A 27,307-nucleotide genomic window follows, 5' to 3' on the forward strand; every position below is an offset into this window, starting at 1 on the left:
ATCCAACAGGGAGACATTGAAACACACACACAAGATGCTTCTCAGCAGAAGCAGGCCCTTGACCTCAGGCTGAGCACAGAGGCTGGCACTGCCTTCGACATCCAACCCTGGGCCCAGGCAGGACCAGAAGGTGGGAAGATTAACTGGGGACGACTAGACCTGAGGCCTAAGCTAGAGCCCCACTGCTGACGAACAGACCTCCACCAAGCAAGCAAGCTGGGAGAGCAGTTCAGCAGGGAGGGAAGACAGGAATTTACTGTGCCAGGGGCAGAGTGCAATGGCAGGAAAGACTCTCAGAGGCCAGATTGTGAAAGACCAACACCTCTCCACCGGGATGGGGGAGACCAAGGAGCTTCAAGTTTACCCCGAAGCTCTGGGTTGGGGCCAAAGGGACCCTGAAGAGTTTCAGGAGATGATGTAATTGTTAATTTTATGTGTCAGCTTGACAGGACCACAGGGTCCCCAGATATTTAATCATGTGAGGGTACTTCTGAGTGAAATTAACATGTGAGTCCATGTGCAGTCAGCCATGTCCGACTCTTTGCAGCCCCATGGACTGCAGCCCACGAGGCTCCTCTGCCCATGGAATTTTCCAGGCAAGAACACTGGAGTGGGCTGCCACTTTCTACTCCAGAGGATCTACCCGACCCAATCTCCTACACTGGCAGGCGGCTTCTTTACCACTGGCACCACCCAGGAAGCCCCTTTGAATCAGTGGACTCAGTAAACCAGATTGTCCTCCCCAACGTGAGGGGGCCACATCCAATCAGTTGGAGGCCTGAATAGAACAAAAAAATAGGGAAATTGCTGGCTCTCTACTTCCGACCCTGGGACACAATTCTCCTGCATTTGGCCTGAAATTCATACCACTGGCTCCCCTGACTCTCCAGCTTGCACACAGCAGATCTTGGGACTCTCAGCCGCCACAGTCACTTAAACCAATTCCTTATCATCTATCTATCTATAATCCATCTTCTATCACCCATCTATCTGCCATCTCTTTCTCTTTATCTATCTCTCCTCTTGGTTTCTCTGGAGAACCTAGACTAATGGTCAGTTTTAGAAAGATTTCTTTGATACCTTTGGACACAATAATTCTAATTTTGTAATTTATCTTAAGGAAAACAACTTGATTAGCATAGTATTTGCATAATAGAGAAGTAAATAATGGTTACATTGTTCCTGTTCCTATGACAGCAGGTAGACTGGGCTCCCCAGCCCAGCCCAGAACCTAGAAAACCCGCTCTTGCTCAAGAGGCATGCCTGAACCTCTTCTTGGAGCCGCATGGGAGACTGGTGCCCCAAGTCTGGCTCTGCTTGCACGCTGATGGGCTGTCTGTGAGGGGCTGAGTCCGCGATAAGGTCAGCACAGCAATGCAGAAAGCTCTGCAGCCAGTTTACTTACTCTTACTGCTTTTGTAGACAGTTAGATCCCATTTATTTCAATAGTTATTTGTCTTTTTGCATTAAAACATAAATAAAATACATCAGGATAGAGCACAGTTTGGTTTAAATTAAGATCTCTTAACACTAACATATACAACATCTCTGTCTAGGTCTGTCTTTGCAGTTAATCACCGGACCTCACACACTCAGGCATTTTGCAAAGAGACCTGCTAGGAGGCCCTGACAGGACACAGGTGAGAGAAGAAGGTAGGCTCAGCCAGAGTGTGGCAATGGAGATAGAAAACATGGCCAGGTTTGGGATACATTTTGAAGGTAAAAATTTCAAAAGGTTTACTGATGGAGTATAAGTCAATGTGAAAGAAAAGCAAAGGCCAAAACTGACTCCAAGGTTTTGGGGCCTTAGCAAATAGAGGAATGACACTGCCACTTCCTGAGCTACGGGAAGACTGGGAGAGGAATAGGATTATACAGGAAAATAAGGAATTTGATTAGAGGAAAACCCACGCTCAGTTTTTATAGGCTTGGTGGGCTGCTGTCTCTGGGGTCGCACAGGGTCGGAAGCGACTGAAGCGACTTAGCAGCAGCAGCAGCAGGTAGCATTAGTGGGAAAGAACCTGCCTGCCAATGCAGGAGACATAAGAGACATGGGTTTGAACCCTGGGTCGGGAAGATATTCCCTGGAAAAGGGAAGGGCAACCCACTCCAGTATCATTGCCTGGAAAATCCCATGGAAAGAGGAACCGGGGAGGCTATGGTCCATAGGGTTGCAAAGAGTCAGACATGACTGAGCGACTTATCTCACATGCATGCTCAGTTTGAGATATCCATTAGGCAGCCCTGTGAATATGTCGAGTACAGATTAGACTGACATGATTCTGGGGTTCTGAGGGCAAGTCTGGCCTGGGTATATAAATCTAAGGGGCTTCCTGTGCAGGCTGGTTTACAACCAGGGGCCCAGATAAAGCATATAGAGAGTAGGGCAACTGAGCCCTTTGGGGCATTTGACTGTTTAGAGGAAGGGGAAATAAAGCAGATCCATCAAAGGACATTGAGAAAGAGTGCCTAGAAGTTAAGAGGAAAACCAAAGAAGAGATGAAAGCTGATAAAGATTCAAGAAAGAAGGAGTGATCAGCTGTGTCCTGTGCTACTGAAAAGGCAAAGACAAGAATCAAGAGCTAACCTTCACAGTGGGCAGCAGAGGTAAGCGGCAACCTCAAAAGGAGGGGTTTCAGGGAAATGCTGGAGGTGAAAAAAAGTGAAAGGGTCATGTCCGACCCTTTGCGACCCCATGGACTGTAGCCCACCAGGCTCCTCTGTCCATGGAATTTTCCAGGCAAGAATACTGGAGTGGGTTGCCATTTCCTTCTCCAGGGTATCTTCCCAACCCAGGGATCAAACCCGGGTCTCCTATGAAAGTTTGAAGACAATTCAGAAGAAAATGGAAAAACTGACCCTCCAATAGAAAAATGGGCAGAAGATATGAACAATTTCATAGAAGAAGAAATGCAAATGACTCAAACTTATGAAAAGATGCTTATGGATGACAGAAATATTCAACCTCACTCAAAAAGGACCACATTGGTATGCTGTTTTCACTGCTTAGATTGACAGAATAATAATTGCAAATTGTGTGGGCAAAACTGGGGAAACAGACACCCCCATGTTGCTCTTCGTGTGTGTCCGTGCTAAGTTGCTATTGTGTCTGACTCTCTGCTACCCCGTGGGCTGTAGCCTGCCAGGCTCCTCTGTCCGTGTGGACTCAGTAGGTTGCCATGCCCTCCTCCAGGGGATCTTCTCAACCCAGGGATCGAGCCCAGGTCTCCTGCATTGCAGGTGGATTCTTTACCACCGAGCCACCATGGAAGCCCATGTTGCCCTTTGGCATCTAGTTAATACAGTTCTATGGAAGTGAATTTGGCGATTTTCATCACATTTGCAAATATGTATCTGCCGTGACGTGTTAATTCCATCTCTTGCAATTTGTCTTACCATGATGCTTGTACTCCTCCAAATGAATAAGCCTGCATACAGCTATTCATTGCAGCACCATTTGACAGCAAAAGACTGAAACTAACCCAAGTGTCAATAAGTAGGAAATTGGTTAAATCAATCACTGCACAGCTCTACCATAGAATACCATGCAGCTGTAATGAGGATGCTCTTTAGGTATTGATATGAAAAATTATCCACTATATGATACAGGTATATAAAAGCATGTATAATATGTTATCATTTGTGTAAAAAAGGATGAAAAAATATATATTTACATTTGCTTATATTAAATAAAATCTCTTAAAATTTTAAAACATTTTAAAATTCACAAAAGTCTAATAATAGTTAATTTTAGGGACATGTAGGCTGTGGATAGAAAAAGACTTTTTGCTTTTGAACTAAGCAATTCCTGGATTACTAGACAGGATCTATACATTATTCATTTCAAAGAATATTGCAATATTACTTTCCAGAATATTTACCAGTCTATACTCCCACCAACAGGATTCAGATCAGATCAGATCAGTCGCTCAGTCGTGTCCAGCTCTTTGCGACCCCATGAATTGCAGCACGCCAGGCCTCCCTGTCCATCACCAACTCCCGGAGTTCACTCAGACTCACGACCATCGAGTCAGTGATGCCATCCAGCCATCTCATCCTCTGTCGTCCCCTTCTCCTCTTGCCCCCAATCCCTCCCAGCATCAGAGTCTTTTCCAATGAGTCAACTCTTCGCATGAGGTGGCCAAAGTACTGGAGTTTCAGCTTTAGCATCATTCCTTCCAAAGAAATCCCAGGGCTGATCTCCTTCAGAATGGACTGGTTGGAACTCCTTGCAGTCCAAGGGACTCTCAAGAGTCTTCTCCAACACCACAGTTCAAAAGCATCAATTCTTCAGTGCTCAGCCTTCTTCACAGGATTCAGGAGGCCCCCAAATCCTTGCCAACAGTTAATATCATCAGGATATGTTCCTGCTGCAATATATGTGTACAAAATAAGGAATCAAATTAGAAAGATGATAAGCATCAGCAATCATAGGCTACAACACAAGGGGAGAGAACCAGACAGTGTCCAGAGAACACACAGACCAGACTGGAGTAAGTAAGAGGGTGCCGGTTCCAGGCAAAGCCCGCACTGAGAGGTGGCTGACAGATGTGACCGTCCTAACTGCCAGTGCTCCTGGGGAGCGGAAAAAGAGATGGGCAATGAAAAAAAGTCAGGATAACTGACCTTTATTACATGCCCTTTAACACTATAAATTATTTTCAAGTAGTACTTTGATTTTTTAAATTAACTTTAAAAATAATTTCTAAAGCCAAATTATAAAGTTCCATTCAAGCATTATACAGCAAAAAAATTACAATAAATCACTGTAGAAGACAGAATGTGGCTCTTAAACCTGAGAGGACTTGTGTACCTAGCATAATGAGCAAAGAAATGAGCAAGAGCAGGGACAGCAAAAGATGGGTTTGTCTCTCAAAAGTTATCTCTTTCCAAACTAACATGATTCCAAACACATAGAGCTACCAGAGGAGGAAATACCTGGGCATGGGGGATTGCAGGGCCTATTTTGCCAAAAGTTTTAATTTTGTTTCAGGTTCAAAGGACTTGTTAACAAAAGAAAGCACTTGTTAGACACAAATAAACAATTTCAACATTTAGTAGAGGATTTTTTAACTTAATTTCAATGTATAATCATTAAAAGAAAAGAGAAAGAAGAGTAGCAAAGCAGCACATACATCACTAAATTGAGCCAATAACTGGGCCGACCAACATCCAAACTTAAACAGCACTGGGAAGTCCCTCGTTAACGGCAATCTGGAGTCTGAACTGGGAAAGGGTCCTGGGCAGTGTATCCACTCCATGAGTGAGACCTCAAGCTGTAGTTTCAGGGCGTTAGACTCCAGGAGGTTCTGCCTGACCCTCTGATTGCAGGCAGCCATGGAATCCAGGCAGCATCCAGGCAAGCCAGAAGCAAGGTCAGAGGTCTGCTCTCCTGCTTCTGAAGCTTGAACAAGACTTTCTCCTTTTTATTTCCCTAAAAGGACCAGAAAAGTTTCTCAGGGCAGTGATGATAAAAAGTCTCTTTCGAGCATCAGAAGCAGAAATATCAAAGAGATATTTACTTCTAGAATGGTCATGTAAGGCGGTCCAGGGACCCACTTCCTAGCAAAACAAGCATAAGTGGGTTTTTTAAGTTTCTATAAATTGTCTTAAGAACATAAATAAAATCAATGACATAAATAAATAAATAAAATAAGTGAAAAAAATATTTTAAAAGATCTACTGAAACTCAGTAAGAACAATGAAAGTCTGTGGTGTTTGAACCATGACCCACTTCCTCACTCTTAACTCTCAGCTCAACATGATGGACACTACACTCCAGGCAGGTGCAGCCAAGAACACACAGGGCTCCCTCTCCCCCCAGATCCTGGTCAAGGGTCACCCTATCTCTCCAAGGGGGGCATCCTGCCAGTTTTTCTCACCCCATCTCCCAGTTCCATACTGTGCATGTATGTGCCAAGTCTCTTCAGTCACGTCAGATTCTTTGCAACCCCATGGACTGTAGCCCACCAGGCTCCTCTATCCATGCGGTTCTCCAGGCAAGAATACTGGAGAAGGTTGCCATGCCCTTCTGCAGGGTATCTTCCTGACCCAGGGATCAAACCCATGTCTCTTGCGTCTCCTGCATTGACGGGCAGGTTCTTTACCACTCATGCCACCTGGGAAGCCCCAGTTACATCTTGTAAAGGCTAAATCCTGAGTATGGATGAGAGGTCAGAGGCTCCTTTCCTCCACCAGCCCCTATTCATACAGTGCAAACTCTACCTCAGGTGCTTTAGTCAGAGAATATTGGAACCCTGATTACCCACACTCCAGTTCCCTTGTGCGGTGAAGTTTCCATGCTGGGAGAGGCAAGCCAAGAAGACCAAAGGCTATAGCCCCTACCCAGTGCTCTGCTCATAAAGAAAAGATATCACTCTAAGAAAGCAGGTCACTGTCCCCATCACCCACGGTGGAACTTTACCCAGAAGACACAGGCAAGCTGTCAGAATGGAGAACTCTCAAACTTTACCCAGAGAAAATTAGTTTATTTGGAATGTAATGTAGCAAAGTTCAAGCCTAAGGGCACTCTCAAAAACAATAGAGATTTTGGTAGTAAGCAATTAGTAGGAGATTAGTAGCTTCATAAGAACTATAAGCTAAACCATGAAAGAGCTAGGTTACCAGAAAGATACGCAGATACACAGATGACATCACCCTTATGGCAGAAAGTGAAGAAGAACCAAAGAGCCTCTTGATGAAAGTAAAACAGGAGAGTGAAAAAGTTGACTTAAAGCTCAACACTCAGAAAACTAAGATCATGGTATCTGGTCCCATCACGTCATGGCAAATAGATGGGGAAACAATGGAAACAGTGACAGACTTTATTTTCTTGGGCTCCAAAATCATTGCAGATGGTGAGTGCGGCCATGAAATTAAAAAGACACTTGCTCCTTGGAAGAAAAGCTATGATCAACCTAGACAGCAGAGTCATTACTTTACCAACAGAAGTCCGTCTAGTCAAAGCTACAGTTTTCCAATAGTCATGTACAGATGTGACAGTTGGACTATAAAGAAAGCTGAGCGCCGAAGAATTGATGCTTTTGAACTGTGGTGTTGGAGAAGACTCTTGAGAGTCCCTTGGACTGCAAGGAGATCCAACCAGTCCGTCCTAAAGGAAATCAGTCCTGAATATTCATTGGAAGGACTGATGCTGCAGCTGAGACTCCAATACTTTAGTCACCTGATGCAAAGAGCTGACTCATTTGAAAAGCCCTTGATGCTGGGAAAGACTGAGGACAGGAGGAGAAGGGGACAACAGAGGATGAGATGCTTGGATGGCATCACTGGCTTAATGGACATGAGTTTGAGAAAGCTCTGGGAGTTGGTGATGGACAGGGAAGCCTGGCGTGCTGCAGTCCATTGGGTTACAGAGTTGGACATGACTAAGCAGCTGAACTGAACCAGAAAGAACCATGAAAAAAGGCAATAATGAAGAATCCAACCAGGGTCAGAACAAAACTCAAAAATTGGCCTTTAAAATACCCCTGAACCTAGAAGTGTGGGATGAGGAGAGAGATGGGAGAGAGGTTCAAAAGTGAGGGGATGTACTATGGCTGGTTCATATTGAAGTTTGACAGAAAACAACAAAATTCTGTAAAGCAATTATCCTTCAATTAAAAAATAAATAAAAAAATTTAAAAACTACCCCTGAAAGGGGGGTTGCATTTGATTGGGTCAGACTGTAGAACAGTTTATGTCCCAGGAAATTGTAAAAAACAATAGAAATATCATCCAGGAATTAGTGGAGCTTAGCAGAGGGTGTGATACCAACAAAGACAGACAGGTAACAGAGAGATAAGGGAAAGAGACAGTCAAAAAGAACCCTGCCAAAGCCACTGTCATCCCAGGGTGACTGTGGACATGTCCAAGATGGCACACTCTGGGGAAAAACATCAAAGGCTTCACACTGCCATAAAAACAGATATGCTTCTCTAAAACAGTCCAGCTAAGTCACCGAACAAATGAACAAGCAAACAAGAATTAGCCTGAGAGAGGGTGAAAACCAGTATCCAGATTTACTAACACATATTTTCTAAAATTTCTAGTTTCCAACAAAAAATTTTAAGATGTGAAAAGAAGCAGAAACATCTGCCCATGTATAAGGGGGAAAAAAAACAGGCAATGCAAGCCAACTTTGAGAGGACCCTGATGTCCGATGTAATACACAAAAGCTTCAAAGCAGACCATTGTAAATATGTTCTAAGAGCCAAAGGAAACAATGCTTAAAGAAATAAAGGATGAAATGATGGCAATGTTTCATCAAGTAGAGAATATGAGATATAAATTATAAGAAGGAAGAAAATGGAAATCTGAGGCTGAAAGCATAGTAACTCAAGTAAAGACAATTACTAGAACGGCTCAAGAGTATATCTGAACTGTTATAAGAAAGAAATAGCAAACCAAAAGATATGTTGATACAGATTATTCAACTTGAAGAACAAAGGGAAAAAAAGAATTTTAAAAAATATGACTCTATTAATCTTATAAACATATGCATAATGGGAAGATTAGAAGGAGAGGAAAGAGAGAAAGAAACAGAAAAATTTGTTTGAAAAATAATAATAGCTAAAAATTTGTCAAATTTGATGAAAAATATTAATCTGTATATCCAAGAAGTTCAATAAACTCCAACCAGGATAAACTCAGACACCCACATACAGACAAATCATAGTAAAAATGCTAAAAGACAACAGAAGAATGTCTGAAAATCTTTGAAGCAGCAAAAGCAAACAGCACATCATGTATAAGAGAACACCATCAGAGACAAAGGTAAGCAGGGAGATGATGTAGTCACAGTGCTGAAAAAAAAAATGTCAACCAAGTATCTTATCTAGCACAGCTATCTTTCAAAGGATAGGCTGAGCTCTTAGAAGAGTCTTGTGATTAAATGACAGATATATGAGTGGGGACAGAAAGCAAGCAAAAGGTGGCTAATGCACAGAGAGTTATGGCTTTTACTCCATAACTCCTTGGGGTTCAAGGGCCATGGTTCTTGACAGGGTCACATTGTTTTCCAGAAATGTGGTCATATAGTCAATGTGCTAGTTGGAAAAGGATTCAGCTGAGGACAAAGAGCCCAGAAAAGAATTGAGAAAGACCATAAGAAGTGAGGGAGAGAAATGTGGCTGGATGAATAACAGGATGGAGCAGAAGTAAGGGGAACAGACAGTGCTAAAGAAGTGGACTGGAGGGAACATGGGGATTGCTTGATTGTGAGGTGGTACTGTAAGAATAGGATGCTGAAGGCCAGAGCATGGAGAAAATAATAAAGATAGAGCAGAAATAAATAAAATAGAGATAAGAAAAAAAATAGAAAAGATCAATGAAACCAAAAGTTGGGTTTTTTTGGAAAACATAAAATTAATAAGCCTTTAGCCTGGCTCATTAAGAAAAAGAGAGAGAGGACCCAAAAAACAAAATAAGAAAGGTAAAAGGAGAAATCACAACAAATAACACATAGATACAATCATAAGAGAAAGCTATGGACGGTTATTTGTCAACAAATTGGCAACCTAGAAGAAATGAAAATTTTTCTAGAAATATATAATCTCCCAAAACTAGATCTGGGAGAAATAGATAACCTGAACAGACCAATTACTAGCTTTGAAATCAAATCAGCAATCAAAAAACACCAAACAAACAAAAGTCCAGGGCCAGATAGCTTCACAGGAGAATTCTACCAAATATATGAAGAAGAGTTAATACCGATCCTCCCCAAACTATTCCAAAAAATCTAAGAGGAAGAAACACTCTCAGATTTGGTCTACAAGACTATCATTGCCCCAATACCAAAACCAGATAAAGACACTGCTGCTGCTGCTGCTAAGTCGCTTCAGTCGTGTCCGACTCTGTGCAACCCCATAGATGGCAGCCCATCAGGCTCCGCCATCCCCGGGATTCTCCAGGCAAGAACACTGGAGTGGGTTACCATTTCCTCCTCCAATGCATGAAAGTAAAAAGTGAAAGGGAAGTCGTTCAGTCATGTCCGACTCTTAGCGACCCCATGGACTGCAGCCTACCGGGCTCCTCCATCCATGGGATTGTCCAGGCAAGAGTACTGGAGTGGGTTGTCATTTCCTTCTCTGAGATAAAGACACTACAAAAAAAAATAAAATTACAGGCCAATATCTCTGATGAATGTAGATATACAAAAATCCTCAACAAAATACCAGCAAAACTGAATTCAACAATATAGAAAAAAGGATCGTACATAATAAAACCCAGCGGGATTTATTGCAGGAATGCAAGGATGATTCAATATCTGCAACTCAATCAATAGGATATACCACATTAAAACAAAGGATAAAATCACATGATCATTTCAATAGATGCAGAAAAAAATGCTTTTGACAAAATTCAACATTCATTTATGATAAAAAAAAAACTCAAAAAGTTGGTATAGAGGGAATATATCTCAACATAATAAAGGCCATTTATGCCAAACCTACAGCTAACATCATACTAAGTCATGAAAAGTGAAAGCTTTTCCTCTAAATTCAGGAACAGGAAAAGGATGCCCACTTTCACCACTTCTATTATTTAAAATAATATTGGAAGTCCTAGCCACAGCAACCAAACAAGTAAAAGAAATAAAATGCATCCAAATTGGAAGGGAAGAAGTAAACTGTCACTATTTGCAAATGGCATCACCGACTCAATGGACATGAGTTTGAGTAGGCTCTGGGAGTTGGTGATGGACAGGGAAGCCTGGTGTGCTGTAGTCCATGGGGTCACAAATAGTTGGACATGACTGAGCAACTGAACTGACTGACTAACTCATTTGCAAATGACATGATATATATAAAGAAAACCCTGAAGTCTCCACAAAAAAAACTAGTACAGTAAATGAATTCAGTAAAGCTGCAAGATACAACTTGTAAGATACAAAGTTGCAAGATTTACAAACAGAAATCTGTTACTATTCCACACACGTAAACAAACTATCAGAAAAAGAAACAAAGAAAACAATCCCATTTATCAGTTCAGTTCAGTTCAGTTGCTCAGTCCTGTCCGGCTCTTTGCTACCCCATGAATCGCAGCATGCCAGGCCTCCCTGTCCATCACCAACTCCCAGAGTTCACTCAAACTCACGTCCATCGAGTCGGTGATGCCATCCAGCCATCTCATCCTCTGTCGTCCCCTTCTCCTCCTGCCCCCAATCCCTCCCAGCATCAGGGTCTTTTCCAATGAGTCAACTCTTCTCACACCAAATAGAACAAAATAACTAGGAATAAACTCAACCAAGGAGGTAAAAGATCTATACTCTGAAAACTATATTGATGAAGGAAATTGAAGATGTTTCAAATAAATGGCAAGATACCCCATGTTCACGTATTGAAAGAAGTAATATTGTTAAAATGTCCAAACTACCCAAAGCAATCCCTAGATTTAAGGCAACCCTTCTGAAAATATCCATGACCTTACAGAACTAGAACAAATTATGCTAAAATTTGTATGGAACCACAAAAAGCAAACAAGCAAAAACAAATAGCCAAAGGAATCTAGAGGGGGGAAAAAAAAGAATAAAGCTGAAGGTATCAGACTCCTTGACTTCACACTATTCCAAAGCTACAACAATCAAAATAATTTTTTCAGTTCAGTCTCCCAGTCATGTCTGACTCTTTGCAACTACAACACGCCAGGCTTCCCTGTCCGTCACCAACTCCCAGAGCATGCTCAAACTCATATCTATCAAGTCAGTGATGCCATCCGACCATCTCATCTTCTGTCATCCCCTTCCCCTCCTACCTTCAATCTTTCCCAGCATCAGGGTCTTCTCTAAGGAGTCATTTCTTCATATCAGGTGGCCAAAGTATTGGAGTTTCAATTCAGCATCAGTCCTTCCAATAAATATTCAGGACTGATTTCCTTTAGGATGGACAGGTTGAATCTCCTTGCAGTCCAAGGGACTCTCAAGAATCTTCTTCAACACCACAGTTCAAAAGCATCAATTCTTCAATGCTCAGCTTTTTTATAGTCCAACTCTCACATCCGTACATGACTACTGGAAAAACCATAGCTTTGACTAGATGGACCTTTGTTGGAAAGGTGATGTCTCTGCTTTTTAATATGTTGTCTACATTCACCATAGCTTTTTTCCCAAGGAGCAAGCGTCTTTTAATTTCATGGCTGCAGTCACCATCTGCAGTGATTTTGGAGCCCAAGAAAATAGTCTGTCACTGTTTCCATTGTTTTCCCATCTATTTTCCATGAAGTGATGGGACCAGATGCCATGATCTCAGGTTTTTGAATGTTGAGTTTTTAAGGCAGCTTTTTCATTCTCCTCTTTCACCCTCATAAAGAGGTTCTTTAGTTCCTCTCTGCTTTCTGCCACTAGACTGGTGTCATCTGTATATCTGAGGTAATTATTTCTACCAGCAATCTTGATTCCAGGTTGTGCTTCATCCAGCCTGGCATTTTGCATGATGTACTCTGCATATAAGTTAAATAAGCAGGGTGACAATATACAGCCATGACATACTTCTTTCCCAATTTGGAACCAGTCCATTGTTCCATGTCTGGTTCTAACTGTTGCTCCTTGATCTGCAGACAGGTTTCTCAGGAGGCAGGTAAGGTGGTCTGGTATTCCCATCTCTTCAAGAATTTTCCAGTTTGTTGTGATCTACACAAACACTTTAGAGTAGTCAATGAAGCAGAAGCAGATGTTTTTCTGGAATTCCCTGGCTTTTTCTATGATCCAATGGATGTTGGCAATTTATAGATAATGCTTAATAATCATTAGGATGAGGTGGCCTCTATACCCCCAAACAAAGATGAAAAGCATCACTGACATATTCCTAGTGCCCATGAGATGATTTACCCATCCACAAACCTTGACTTAGGAATGTATCTCCTTATCCCAGTTGCCCCTTGGTGATATAGTGTGCAACTATAAATACTTCCGACTGTCGTCCCTCAATCCCACCCAGTAATAAGCTACCCTATAGCAAGCTGATCCATGGATTATGTGGAGATACCTGCCTCCTTTTTTGGTCTCCAGATGTCTTCCTTCTCAATTCAGTGGGCACTTATCATTCCTTCCATCCTCTAATAAGAATAAAATCCAAAGTCCTACTAGAAATACTGGCTGGACAATAGACCTGGGGCTGAATTCATTTATTCGTTCTTTTAGTCAACTTTCACCGAGTGTTGAAACCAGTGATCTAAATGAAAGCACAAACAGGGCCTACAGGGCACACAGCGATGACAGGTGGCGGAGGAAGCATACGGTACTTTAGCGTGTTTGGTGTTTCCTTGAATTAGCGGCCTTAACTACAGTCACAAGTCTATACATTAGATCCCCAGAACTTATTTGTCTTATAACTGGAAATTTGTACCCTTTGACCAAAATGTCTTCATTTACTCCACCTCCCACCCAGCCATGAGTTCAGCTTTTTTAGATTCCATATATACAGCCAAACCTCAGAGATATTGCGGGTTTAGTCCCAGACCACCACAGTAAAGCAAGCATTACAATAAAGCAAGTGACACACAATTTTTTTTCTTTCTCGATGCATAAAAAAGTTATATTTACACTATACTGTACTCTATTAAGTTTGCAATAGCATTATGTCTAAAAAAAAGTGAATATCTTAATTTAAGATGCTTTATTGCTAAGAAATGCAAACTATCATCTGAGCCTTGCACAAGTCGTAACAGCAACATTTTATTGTATTATAAAAATATAACAATAATCAAAAAGCAAAATATTGCAAGAATTACCAAAGTGGGAAACAGAGACAGCACTGATTAACTTGCCTGATACAGGGTTGCCACAAACCTCTAGTTTGTAAAAACTGCAGCATCTGCAAAGTACAGTAAAGAGAAGCATAATAAAACAAGATAAGCCTTTAAGTGAGATGATGTGATTTTTCTCTTTGACTTATTCCATTTAACATAATGCGTTCAACACCATCCATGTTGTTCAATAAGGCAAGATTTCCTTCTTTCTATGGTTGAATAATATTCCACTTTTGATAATTGAGTTATATGACTTCCTTATATATTTTGGATACTAACCCTTTATCAGATACACAATTTACAAATATTTTCTTCCATTTCGTAGGCTATCTATTCATTTGTTGATTGTTTCTTTTGCTGCGCAGAGCTTTTTAATTTGATGGAGACCCACTTGTTTATTTGTGCTTTTGTTACTTGCATTTTTGGTGTCATATCCAACAAATTGTTGCCAAGACCAATGTCAAGAAGGCTTTCCCCCTATGTTTTCTTCTAGAAGTTTTACAGTTTCAGGTCTTATGTTTAGGTGTTGAATACATTTTGTGTTAATTTTTGTGAATGCTGTAGGACAGAGGTCCAATTTCATTCTTTTGCATATGAATTTCCAGTTTACTTCCCCCCATTGAATATTCTCCCTTGTCATACATTCAGTTCAGTTCAGTCGCTCAGTTGTGTCCGATTCTTTGCAACCCCATGAAGCACAGCACGCCAGGCCTCCCTGTGCATCACCAACTCCCAGAGTTTACTCAAACTCACGTCCATCAAGTCGGTGATGCCATCCAGCCATCTCATCCTCTGTCGTCCCCTTCTCCTCCTGCCCCCAATCCCTCCCAGCATCAGCATCTTTTTCAATGAGTCAACTCTTTGCATGAGGTGGCCAAAGTATTGGAGTTTCAGCTTCAGCATCAGTCCCTCCAATGAACACCCAGGACCGATCTCCTTTAGGATGGATGGGTTGGATCTCCTTGCAGTCCAAGGAACTCTCAAGAGTCATCTCCGACACCACAGTTCAAAAGCATCAATTCTTCAGCACTCAGCCTTCTTCAAAGTCCAACTCTCACATCCATACATGACCACTGGAAAAACCATAGCCTTGACTAGACGGACCTTTGTTGGCAAAGTAATGTCTCTGCTTTTGAATATGCTGTCTAGGTTGGTCATAACTTTTCTTCCAAGGAGTAAGCATCTTTTAATTTCATGGCTGTATTCACCATCTGCAGTGATTTTGGAGCACCCCAAAATAAAGTCTGACACTGTTTCCAGTTTCCCCATCTATTTCCCATGAAGTGATGGGACCAGATTTCATGATCTTCATTTTCTGAATGTTGAGCTTTAAGCCAACTTTTTCACTCTCCTCTTTCACTTTCATCAAGAGGCTCTTTATTTCTTCATTTTCTGCCATAAGGGTGGTGTCATCTGCATATCTGAGGTTATTGATATTTTTCCCAGCAATCTTGATTCCAGCTTGTGCTTCTTCCAGCCCAGCATTTTTCATGATGTACTCTGCATATAAGTTAAATAACATGGTGACAATATACAGCCTTGACGTACTCCTTTTCCTATTTGGAACGAGTCTGTTGTTCCATGTCCAGTTCTAACTGTTGCTTACTGACCTGCATATGGGTTTCTTAAGAGGCAGGTCAGGTGGTCTGGTATTCCCATCTCTTGAAGAATTTTCCACAGTTTATTGTGATCCACACAAAGGCTTTGACATAGTCAATAAAGCAGAAATAGATGTTTTTCTGGAACTCTCTTGCTTTTTCGATGATCCAGTGGATGCTGGTAATTTGATTTCTTTCCTCTGCCTTTTCTAAAGCCAGCTTGAACATCTGGAAGTTCATGGTTCACGTATTGCTGAAGCCTGGCTTGGAGAATTTGGAGCATTACTTTACTAGTGTGTGAGATGAATGCAATTGTGCAGTAGTTTGAGCATTCTTTGGCATTACCTTTTTTTGGTATTGGAATGAAAACTGACCTTTTCCAATCCTGTCATCACTGCTGAGTTTTCCAAATTTGCTGGCATATTTAGTGCAGCTCTTTCACAGCATCATCTTTCAGGATTTGAAATAGCTCAACTGGAATTCTATCACCTCCACTAGCTTTGTTTGTAGTGATGCTTCCTAAGGCCCGCTTGACTTCACATTCCAGGGTGTCTGGTTCTAGGTGAGTGATCACACCATTGTGATTATCTGGGTCATGAAGATCTTTTTTGTACAGTTATTCTGTGTATTCTTGCCACCTCTTCTTGATATCTTCTGCTTCTGTTAGGTTTATACCATTTCTGTCCTTTATTGAGTCCATCTTTGCATGAAATGTTCCCTTGGTATCTCTAATTTTCTTGAAGAGATCTCTAGTCTTTCCCATTCTGTTGTTTTCCTCTATTTCTTTGCACTGATCACTGAGGAAGGCTTTCTTCTCTCTCCTTGCTATTCTTTGGAACTCTGCATTCAGATGCTTATATCTTTCCTTTTCTCTTTTGCTTTTCACTTCTCTTCTTTTCACAGTTATTTGTAAGGCCTCCTCAGACAGCCATTTTGCTTTTTTGCATTTCTTTTCCACGGGGATGGTCTTGATCCCTGTCTCCTGTATAATGTCACGAACCTCCGTCCATAGTTCATCGGGCACTCTGTCTATCAGATCTAGTGCCTTAAATCTATTTCTCACTTCCACTGTATAATCATAAGGGATTTGATTTTGGTCATACCTGAATGGTCTAGTGGTTTTCCCTACTTTCTTCAATTTAAGTCTGAGTTTGACAATAAGGAGTTCGTGATCTGAGCCACAGTCAGCTCCCAGTCTTGTTTTTGCTGACTGTATAGAGCTTCTCCATCTTTGGCTGCAAAGAATATAATCAATCTGATTTTGGTTTCGACCATCTGGTGATGTCCATGTGTAGAGTCTTCTCTTGTGTTGTTGGAAGAGGGTGTTTGTTATGACCAGTGCATTTTCTTGGCAAAACTCTATTAGTCTTTGCCCTGCTTCATTCCATATTCCAAGGCCAAATTTGCCTGTTACTCCAGGTGTTTCTTGACTTCCTACTTTTGCATTCCAGTCCCCTATAATGAAAAGGACATCTTTTTTGGGTGTTAGTTCTAAAAGGTCATACATTCGTTGACCATATAAGAGAGATTTTGTTTCAGGGTTTCTTGATTCTGTTCCATTGGTCTATGTGTCTGTTTTCATGTGTATCAAATTGCTTTGATTACTACAGTTTTGTAATATAGTTTGAAATAAGAAATGTGATGCCCCCAGCTTTGTTCTTCTTTTTCAGGACTGCTTTGTCTACTAGAGCTCTTTTGTGGTCCCACACAAATTTTAAGATTGGGTTTACTTTTGCTGTAAAAAATGTCATTGGAATTTAGATAGAGATTGTTTGAATCTATATATGGCTATATGGAGAAGGAAATGGTAACCCACTCCAGTACTCTTGCCTGGAAAATCCTATGGACTGAGGAGTGTGGTAGGCTACAGTCCATGGGGTCACAAAGAGTCAGACATGACTGAATGACTTCATTTCACTTCACTTCATGGCTATACTAGCCATACGTTGGCTAGTATGGACATTTTAACTATATTAGTTCTTCTAATGCATGAAGACAGCATTCAAAGTTTATTCTTTTCTTTAGTTTTTATTAGCTTGATTATAATGTGTTTTCCTTTGAGTGTGATTTTCTTTGAGTTTATCCTTGAGATTTTACAGATTTTCTTGAATCTGGAAATGTTTGCCTTTCATCAAATTTAGGGATTTTCCAGCCATTATTTCATTTCTTTCTCTCTCTTTTTTTTTTTTTTTCTATGCTAGTCACTTTTTCCTCTCTTTCTGAGACTCCAATGAATTATAAACGTTTTGATATTGCCCCATGATCTCTGATGAAGAAGGCAATGGCACCCCACTCCAGTACTCTTGCCTGGAAAATCCCATGGATGGAGGAGCCTGGTAGGCTGCAGTCCATGGGTCGCTAAGAGTCAGAAACGACTGAGCAACTTCACTTTCACTTTTCACTTTCATGCATTGGAGAAGAAAATGGCAACCCACTCTAGTGTTCTTGCCTGGAGAATCCCAGGGATGGGGGAGCCTGGTGGGCTGCCCTCTACGGGGTCACACTGAGTCAGACACGACTGAAGTGACTTAGCAGCAGTAGCAGCATGATCTCTGAACTCTTCATTTTTTCCACATTTTGTTTGTATTTTTCTAATTGGATAATTTGTAGTGCTCTACCATCATGTCAACTATTTCCTCTGTCATCTCCATTTTCCTATATATCCCATCTCTTGCCTGGAAAATCCCATGGACGGAGGAGCCTGGTAGGCTACAGTCCATGGGGTCGCGAAGAGTTGGACATGACTGAGCGACTTCACTTTCACTCTTTACTTCCATGCATTGGAGAAGGAAATGGCAACCTGCTCCAGTGTTCTTGCCTGGAGAATCCTGGGGATGGTGGAGCCTGGTGGGCTGCCATCTATGGGGTTGCACAGAGTCGGACATGACTAAAGTGACTTAGCAGCAGCAGCCATCCAAGGAATTTTTATTTCAAACATTGGGAAGGGTTGTTGTTCTAAAACTTACATTTGTTTGTTTCTATTTCTATGCTGAGAATATTTATCTTTCTTTTTTTTTTTTTAAGAGTGTTACTTTTACCTCCAGAAACATAAATATAATAGCTGCTTCAACATTTGGGTTATCTGGGAGTTGGAATCTTTGTTGATTGTCTTTTTCCCTTAAGAATTAGTCACATTTTCTTTATTATTGGTACTTCAAGTAATTTTGGATTGTATCCTAGACATTTTGAATATCATGCTGTGAGGTTTGGAGTACCATTAAAATTTTCTGGAGAATTGATCTTCTTGTTCTTGTGGTGGTTTTAGCAATCAATCAGTCCTGATGAGGTTCAGACTATAAATTCTATCTTATCTTCTGTGGGTAGTAGGTCCAATGTCACCTTAGTTTTCAAAGGCTTTGTTTGGCAGAAATGTAAAGTGGCACCGCTACTCTGGAAGATATTTTGGCAGTTCCTTATAAACTAGACATGCACTTACCATAAGACTCAAGAATTTCCCACTTGGGCATTTATATCAGAGAAATTAAAACTTACGTTCACACAAAACCTGTCTATGGATGTTCATAGCAATAATAGCTTTATTTATAATAGCCCCAAACTGGAAACAACTCAAATGTCCTTCATCGGGTAAATGGTCAAATGAAGTCTGGCACAACCAACCACACAGAAGAATACTGCTCAGTGATAAAAAGGAACAAGCTACTGACACACATCACAACTTGGATGCATCTCATAGGAATTGTGTTAGTGGAGAAAGCCCGTGTCTTCATTTATATAACATTCTCAAAATGAAGAAACTACATAAATGGATACCAGGGTAGTGGTCGCCAGAGGACAGGGGGTGGGTGGGTACCACAGCCAAAGGGCAACAGGAGGGGTCTGTTTAGGGGCTGGAGCAGTGCTGTCTTGACTGCGGTGGTTACACAGATCCATACAAAGGATAAGACTGCATAGAACTACACACACACACACACACACACACACACACATATACAAGGACATATAAAAGCTGATGAAATCTAAACAAGTCCTGTATCTAGTTGAAACAATCACACCAATGTCAGCTTCCTGGTTTTGATGTTGCATGTGTAAGTTATATAAAATGTCTCTGCTGGGGAGATGGGTGAAGGGTACATAGGATTTTTAACCTTCTGTGGATTTATGCAAGTGAAAGTCACTCAGTCATGTCCGACTCTTTGCGACCCCATGGACTATACAGTTCATGGAATTCTCCAGGCCAGAATACTGGAGTGGGTAGCCTTTCCCTTCTCCATTGGATCTTCCCGACCCAGGAATCAAACCAGGGTCTCCTGCAATACAGGCAGATTCTTTACCAACTGAGCTATCAGGGAAGAATGGATTTATAATTATTTCAAAATGAAATAATTTTTAAAAGACTTTGCTGTGCTACTTTGGGTCTGCTCTGTGCAGGTTGGAGGTGAGCCAGTTCATGCACAGAATTAGGGATTCTTCCTTCAGCTCTCGCCTCTCTGGGACTGCCCTACACTCTGCTCACATGAGTTTCCCCTTGACGTTTAGGTATTTATACTGCTAGCACAGTAGTGCAGCTTTGCAACGAAGGCTGTCCTCGGGGCAGGAACAGGGTAGGAAAAAAATGGGAAAAATAAAGTGAGCCCAAGGACTTTCCCATACACACTTCATCTTGCAGAGGCCCCTTTCCTAGTCCTCTGGCTAGAGGGATAGTTCCTCTGCACGGTTCTATGCTGGGACTGACCTCAATTCAAAACTGGAAGATGAGAGAGGAAAAGAATCTGGGAATTTTGTCCACATTATGGGTTATTCTTCAAGTTTCAGCTCTTCTCTTCAATTTGCCTGTCATTGCTAACATGTTTAGAGTTATTGTAACTGATGAGATTGATAGAATTTAGTGGTTTTACTTTATCTTGACCAGCTTCAGAACCCCAATGTAAAGTTTAATCTTCCAAGTTATCATGTGAGATCCATATTAATTCTATTTTAAAGATAAAGAAAGTGAAAGTGTTAGTCGTTCAGTCAAGTCCAACTCTTTGCCATCCTATGGACTATAGCCTGTCAGGCTCCTATGTTCATGGGATTCTCTAGGCAAAAACATCGGAGTGGATTGCCATTCTTTTCTCCAGGGGATCTTCCCAACCCAGGAATCAAACCCAGGTCCTCCACATTGTAGGCAGATTCTTTACTGTCTGAGTCACCAGAGAAGCCCTAAACATATAGAACTTGAGGTTTAATGAGATATAATCTTCTGCCCAAACCCATAGAGTCCATGCTAAGGTGAACAATTAAAATTAGCTCATGAAATAGGCTGTTGAGTGGAGTCCGAAAGCAGGAGAGGGCAAAAAAGGAAAGACACTGTGTTAGAACAAAGTGGTGGGGAGATTAAGGGTGAAAAGGGATGGAAGGAAGGGAGAGAGTAGCGGAGGCAAGGAGGTCTTTTCCTGGTGGCTCAGGGCTGTACCAGGCAACAGCTGTTCTGCATTGAGGGTACTTACCCCAAACTTACCATCTTTACTTGCACCTCCATGGATTTCTTGTGAGCAAACAGGCCAGTCTAAGCAGTGATATAATCCTACTCCCTTTCCAGTCAGGGCCCAGGCTTAATCCCAATGCCTTGGCATTTCTTTGTTGACCCCCTCTGTCCAGGGGCACTTAGGCAGGTCACCACAATTGGCTAGCGGTGAAGTTTTCAATCCGATGAGAGAAGTCTTTCTCTCTTCCCACCCAACAAGAACAAGGAACTATGGCATCCATCTGCAGCTGGGATAGAAGACAGGCTTGGACAAAGCCCATGCAAGACAGCCTGCCTGGAACATCTGCTTCCTCTAGATTTCCTAACCAAGTGTTACTTGCACCCTGAAACATACAAACTGACCCCTCCCAACCTGTGACTCCAGCAGGGTAATGAGCTGATCTGCTCCGCCTTCAGCAACAACATTAAAAACCAAACTGGCACAATTCTTGAATAAGGACTTATAGGAATATAGCTTGTATTCATATACCATGTGGTGCAATCATGTGAGATTTATCTTCAGTAAAGATGCAGAGTCAATAGACCAAAGTTATGTCTATTTTTAAGAGCTGGGTAAAGAATCATTAACTATTTGGACAATATTAAACCTGTGTAGGAGAATTTGACTGAGGGTCACCGGGAGCCACCAGCCCACAATTCCACCAGCCCAACTTTGTACAATCTCCTTAACCTTGGCTCCACAATCCTCCTTCTTCTAATAGGTTCCTCAGTGGTCTCATGATGGGTCATAAGAGATAGCTTTTTTATAATTGCAAAAAGAACACAATGTTTTGCAAACAGAAAAAATGTAAAGTAAAAACAATTACCCATAATCCTCCCAAATAAATCAAACTATTTTCACTTTGCTAAAGCTGAGCGCCAAAGAATTGATGCTTTTGAACTGTGGTGTTGGAGAAGACTCTTGAGAGTCCCTTGGATATGAGATCCAACCAGTCCATCCTAAAGGAGATCAGTCCTGGGTGTTCACTGGAAGGACCGATGTTGCAGCTGAAACTCCAATACTTTGGCCACCTGATGCAAAGAGTTGACTCATTGGAAAAGACCCTGGTGCTGGGAAAGATTGAAGGCAGGAGGAGAAGGGGACGCCAGAGGATGAGATGGCTGGATGGCATCACCAACTTGATGGACATGAGTTTGAGTAAACTCTGGGAGTTGTTGATGGACAGGGAGGCATAGTGTGCTGCAGTCCATGGGGTCACAAAGAGTCAGACATGACTGAGGAACTGAACTGAACTGAACTAAACTTTCCTTCTTGGCCGTGTTTGCATATATGGACTTAGTCTACAGAGTGACCACTAGAGATTTATTTCATATTCTGTGTCTGGACTCAACATTACATCATAAGTGTTCATCCCATTACTACAACTTGTTTGATATTGTAATAGCTACATAGACATCCTCAAATTTGTACCATACCTTGCTTAATAAATAAATGAGTTTATTTCCAACTTTTTGCCCCTATAATAAATGCTGCAATAAACATCCCTGTGTACATAGTTTTAGTTTTGTGTTTCCTGTTGGTTTAAAAGTAGCATGAAGGGCTGGTGTCAGCTCTGGGCTGACAGTTTGCTTTCCACTACTTCACCTTTGGGCTTCCCTGGTGGCTCAGACGGTAAAGTGCCTGCCTGCAGTGCGGGAGACCCGGGTTCAATCCCTGGGCTGGGAAGATCCCCTGGAGAAGGAAATGGCAACCCACTCCAGTACTCTTGCCTGGAAAATTCCATGGACTGAGGAGCCTGGTGGGCTAAAGCCCATGGGGTCACAAAGAGTCAGACACGACTGAGCGACTTCACTCACTCACTCCACCTAAATCCCCAGGTCAGAGAAAAGCTGATGAGACTCTAATACTAGTCTTGCAGCCAATCACCAAAAAAAAAAAAAAAGGAAGCAGCATGGCCTCCAGCTGGATGACGCATGAAGAGACAGACTCGGAACTGCACCTCTGCTTCTGGAAGTGACCAGCGGCATCCGCCGGGCAGGAAATGGGACAAGCCTGTGTGGTTTTCCTGCAGCAGACAGAGCAGCCCTGTCTCCTGTGTGTGGCTGTGTCTCCTGTGCCTTGTCTCCTTGTCTCCAGTGGCGCTGGGCTATGCCACTCTGGGGGCTATTTCTCCCCCACTCATGTTCCCTCAGCAGACTGACATAAAGCCACCTTGCGTTTCTAGGATCAAGTGATTCTAGACAAGTCAGATGCTTGATTCCCTGAGGAATGCAATGTTAACTTTGTCCAACAGCTGTGCCTTGATGAAGCCACCTACTCCATTCCCACTGCCCAGATCCCCAGGGTTGCTGGGTGCTGTCCTTTCTGAGACTGGTCCTGCTGCCTTGCCTTCACCAGCTTTCTAAAACCCTCTCTGTACACATCTCTCCAGCCTGTGAACAGAGAGCCCTTCCAGATACAGCAAGGCACCATGGCAGGGGACCCTAGGAATTCCAGGGACCACCACCCCAGGCCAGCCTGAGGACCAGCAGACACGAGGGCTGCTCTTCCCAAACAAGCTCAGCCCAGCAGGTATCTCCTTTCTCAGCTCCTGCTGGCGCAGTCGTTCATCACTCTGACTAAATGAATCTTGACAAAGGACTTGGCGATGCCTTTGATTCTGCTGAAAGGCTCCCACTCCAGCAGCCTGTGCCCACTCAGCATCGGCCCCAGGCCCCGCCCAAATTCCTGGAGAGAGCCTCTGGCTTCCTGGCCTGGGCCAAGTTCAAGGAAATCCAGGCATTGTCTGAATCCTTAACCTGGCACTGACCTGCAGGAGTGAAATGAGTGAGGGTCGTGGAGCCAGCCAGGACTGGGCTCCACCCAGGGATACCACCTCATTACCACCTGGGGCAAGGTCACTGGACAAAAAGTTCACTTCTCTGAGCTGATTTCCTCATATGCAGAATGGGCATACAATCCCCATATTTGAGAGTCCTCAGGAAAATCAAATTCCAGCCCAGGACCATGACCGGTTGCAAATCTGAGCCATTCTGTCTCTCATCAAAGTCGTCTGTCTACAGAGATTTTCACAATACCACTTGACCCAACGCCAGGCCCCGGCTTATGGAGGTGGCCTATGAACACTGCTGGGCACAGAGGACCACCACTGTAGCAGGCCTCCTCGCTCCACGTCCTGCATTACTTCCCGAATGCCACCCAGCCAGGAAAGGGAGAAGGGGCAGCCGTTCCCTTCCTCTAGTGCCCCTTTTGGAGTTGAGAGGACCCTGGGTCACTTCCATTTTTTTTGAGGTTTCTGGTCTGTTGAAAATGAGGAAAGTCGCAGTCACTGTGGTATAATTTAAGTGCCTACACATAAAAGTATGACACAACAGTATTCATACTATTGACAAGACGACCACAGAAAATGCAATGCATTTTCTGGCGAATTCCAAGTGGTATATCTGGGGTAGGATACAAGCTCAGGTCTGCAGGACAGTCATCTGTTTCTTACGATCTGCTGGTACTGGGCCTGTAACCCAAAAGCCTGAATTTTTAGTAAAAGACATAATCAAACCCAGTGCAGAAACTTCACTGGATCCCATTCAAAGAAAACCGTGGGGTGGGGTGGCATTTTTGGATGCTTGGGAACATTTGAATAGAGTAAGATATGGATTATTTTACAGAATTACTACTTATTGTTTTGGTCATAGAAATATAGAAGAATAGGCCAAAGGATCATAAAATGGTTCAGGAAAACAATTTTAAAATAAAAGCAATAGATAAAGTAAACAAATGTTAAAAAAAAGTTGAACCCAAGTGATGATATACAAGGGCTTCACTGTGCCAACTCCCAACTGTGTCTTATAACTTGAAGTCTTTAGTTAAGAAAGATTAAGAGTTTTGGACTACCAACATAAATATAGTTTACATTTTTCTAAATAAAATGCTGTTACCTTGTGCCCTTGCTAGCAGTGGGGCTCTGGGTGCCTGAGAATGCAGGACACAGACCAGCCGAGGGACTGTCCATTCAGGACAGTCTGTTCTGACTGATGCTTGTAAGGAGGGCAGAGCTGCAGTCCTCACCTAGACAGCTATGCAAATCCTGCACAAGTCCCTGTGCCTGTCTGTCTCGGAAGCCCCTTCTCTTTTGTCAGCATTTCCCTCACTTTGATCTTTTGCACATCACTTTTACATCACATCCTTGTTCTACCTTATATTTTCTCCCCCCGAGCTGAGAGGTTCGCCAAATCCTGATTCCTTGCCCAGACCCTGAACCCATGCCCCCTGCAGAGGAAGCACAAAGTCCTAACCACTGAATCACCAGGGACTTCTCCTGTTTTTTGTTAAATACTCTTCTCTAAGATACCTCAGTTTTTAAAGACAGGTAATATTACTACCATCAAAAGTGAAATCACTTGCTAAAAAAAGAAGGTAATGTTAAAATGAACACTTAATTGTTAAATCAAAACTGTTCTTTGCACTTGCCCTTTCTGTGTGCTGGTCCAACCCCAGAGGCTACACTCTGGGAAAACGGGGCCTGCCCTCTGGAAAGGAGCCTGGCACGTCACTGGGTCTTCCAAAAGGAGGAGGTAGCAAATGTGATGTGAATGTAAAAATGCTCAGGCAGTATCCAGAAATGTGTCTTGTATAGTCTTAATGTCTCCACAGGGCTCTTCATCTGCTGCATCTCTTGGGATTTAGGATTGATGAGGAACGCATTGTGAACAGCTTCTCCAGGATGGTCTGTCCCGTGAGGATTAGACTAGGTTTCCACAATCATCTCACCCACGGCCACAGTTTAGCAGGGAGAGCATGTGATACTCAGCAGCAACAGCAGGGGAAGCTGACATTGACCAAGACCTTCAAGGGACAGAGCCCCAGGGGAGAAACAGAAAAGAGGCTGAGACTAGGAATGGGGGGAAATGGAGAGAAGCTTAGAAAAATAGTGCTAGTATCCACCAAAGCTAAATACATGCTTACCCTATGGTGCAGCCATTCCACTCCATAGTATATACTCTCAGAGAGACCTACACACGTCCACTAAATGACGCACAGAGTCTTCGTAACAGCTGTGTTCATAAAAGCCCCAAATGGAAATCAATACAGATGCCTATCAACAACAACAAAAAAAACGAACAAATCCACTGTGAAATAGTATACTGCAAAGAAAAAGTAAACTACTTCACTAAATGCAAAAAAAGAAAAGAAACCAGACACTAAAGAGTACATATTATATGGCTCTATTTCTATGAAGTTCAAAACAGGCAAACTAATCCTTGGTAACAGAATCAGAACAGTGGGATGCTACTGACTAAGAAGTGCAGGAAAGCCCTGAGGGTACTAGTAATGTTCTCTATCCCGATTCTTGATGGTGGCCACAAAGGTGTTTTCACTTATTAAACATCTGTTGAGCTATACACTAAGATTTGTTTGCATTTTAGTACAAGTATGTTGTATTTCAATATAAAATTTAACATATATATGTAAGAAAAAGGAAAAAACTCTAGCATAATGCTGAGTTAAGAGAGTGAAAAACAGAATGACCCCTATAACCAATACTGTTTAATAATTAAGAAGTGCATGTACACTAAAATAACACCACCATTTTGCAAGAACACCAAAGATACATATTAAACATTGGAATGGTTGCCTGTAGGGTAAAGAATGAGAGTGCAGGGTAGTGATAAAAGGGAACACATAAATAATAACACTGGGATCTTGTTAGGACCAGAGAGGATCATGTGCTATTTAAGAAAGAATGGAAGAGAAGAAGGGTGAGGAGGAGGAGGACTGAGATTTTTGCACAATCCTTTGAGGTTTCCAACATTGCCCAGGGAACCCAGCTTGGGCTAGGATCCCTGGAGCATTTCCACAAATATAGTATACACAGGATACGTTTGTTCACAGGCCTGGGAAGGCAGTTCTGAAGGACTTGAAGCTGGAAGGCTGGCAAATGGGCCCACTGGAGCTCTGCAGAGAAGGAGAATTTCAGTTTGGGCTACCAGGTGACCTGGAACTTATGGCAAAAGCAGGGGTGAGTTATATGTGGTAGAGTCAGGGAAATGGCCCCATAGAGAAGGGAGGCTCATGGGCAGCTCACTCCCAGGCCAGCATGGGCCTGAGTCAGACCTCACAACGTGTCCTTCACAAGATCTGTGATAGCCAAGTACCACTTGGGCTTTTAATCTACTTACTGCTTTTAACCAACTTACTTCTTTTAATCAACTCACCCTTTTTTTCACTTGAATAAATATTTCAAAAGGTCAGTTCAGTTCAGTTCAGTCGCTCAGTCATGTCCGACTCTTTGCAACCCCGTGAATTGCAGCACGCCAGGCCTCCCTGTCCATCACCAACTCCCAGAGTTCACCCAAACTCATGTCTATCGAGTCAGTGATGCCATCCAGCCATCTCATCCTTTGTCGTCCCCTTCTCCTCCTGCCTGCAATCCCTCCCAGCATCAGAGTCTTTTCCAATGAGTCAACTCTTTGCATGAGGTGACCAAAGTATTGGAGTTTCAGCTTTAGCATCAGTCCTTCCAAAGAATACCCAGGACTGATC

This window comes from Bubalus kerabau, chromosome 1 (assembly GCF_029407905.1).
Source record: "Bubalus kerabau isolate K-KA32 ecotype Philippines breed swamp buffalo chromosome 1, PCC_UOA_SB_1v2, whole genome shotgun sequence".
NCBI lineage: Eukaryota > Metazoa > Chordata > Mammalia > Artiodactyla > Bovidae > Bubalus > Bubalus kerabau.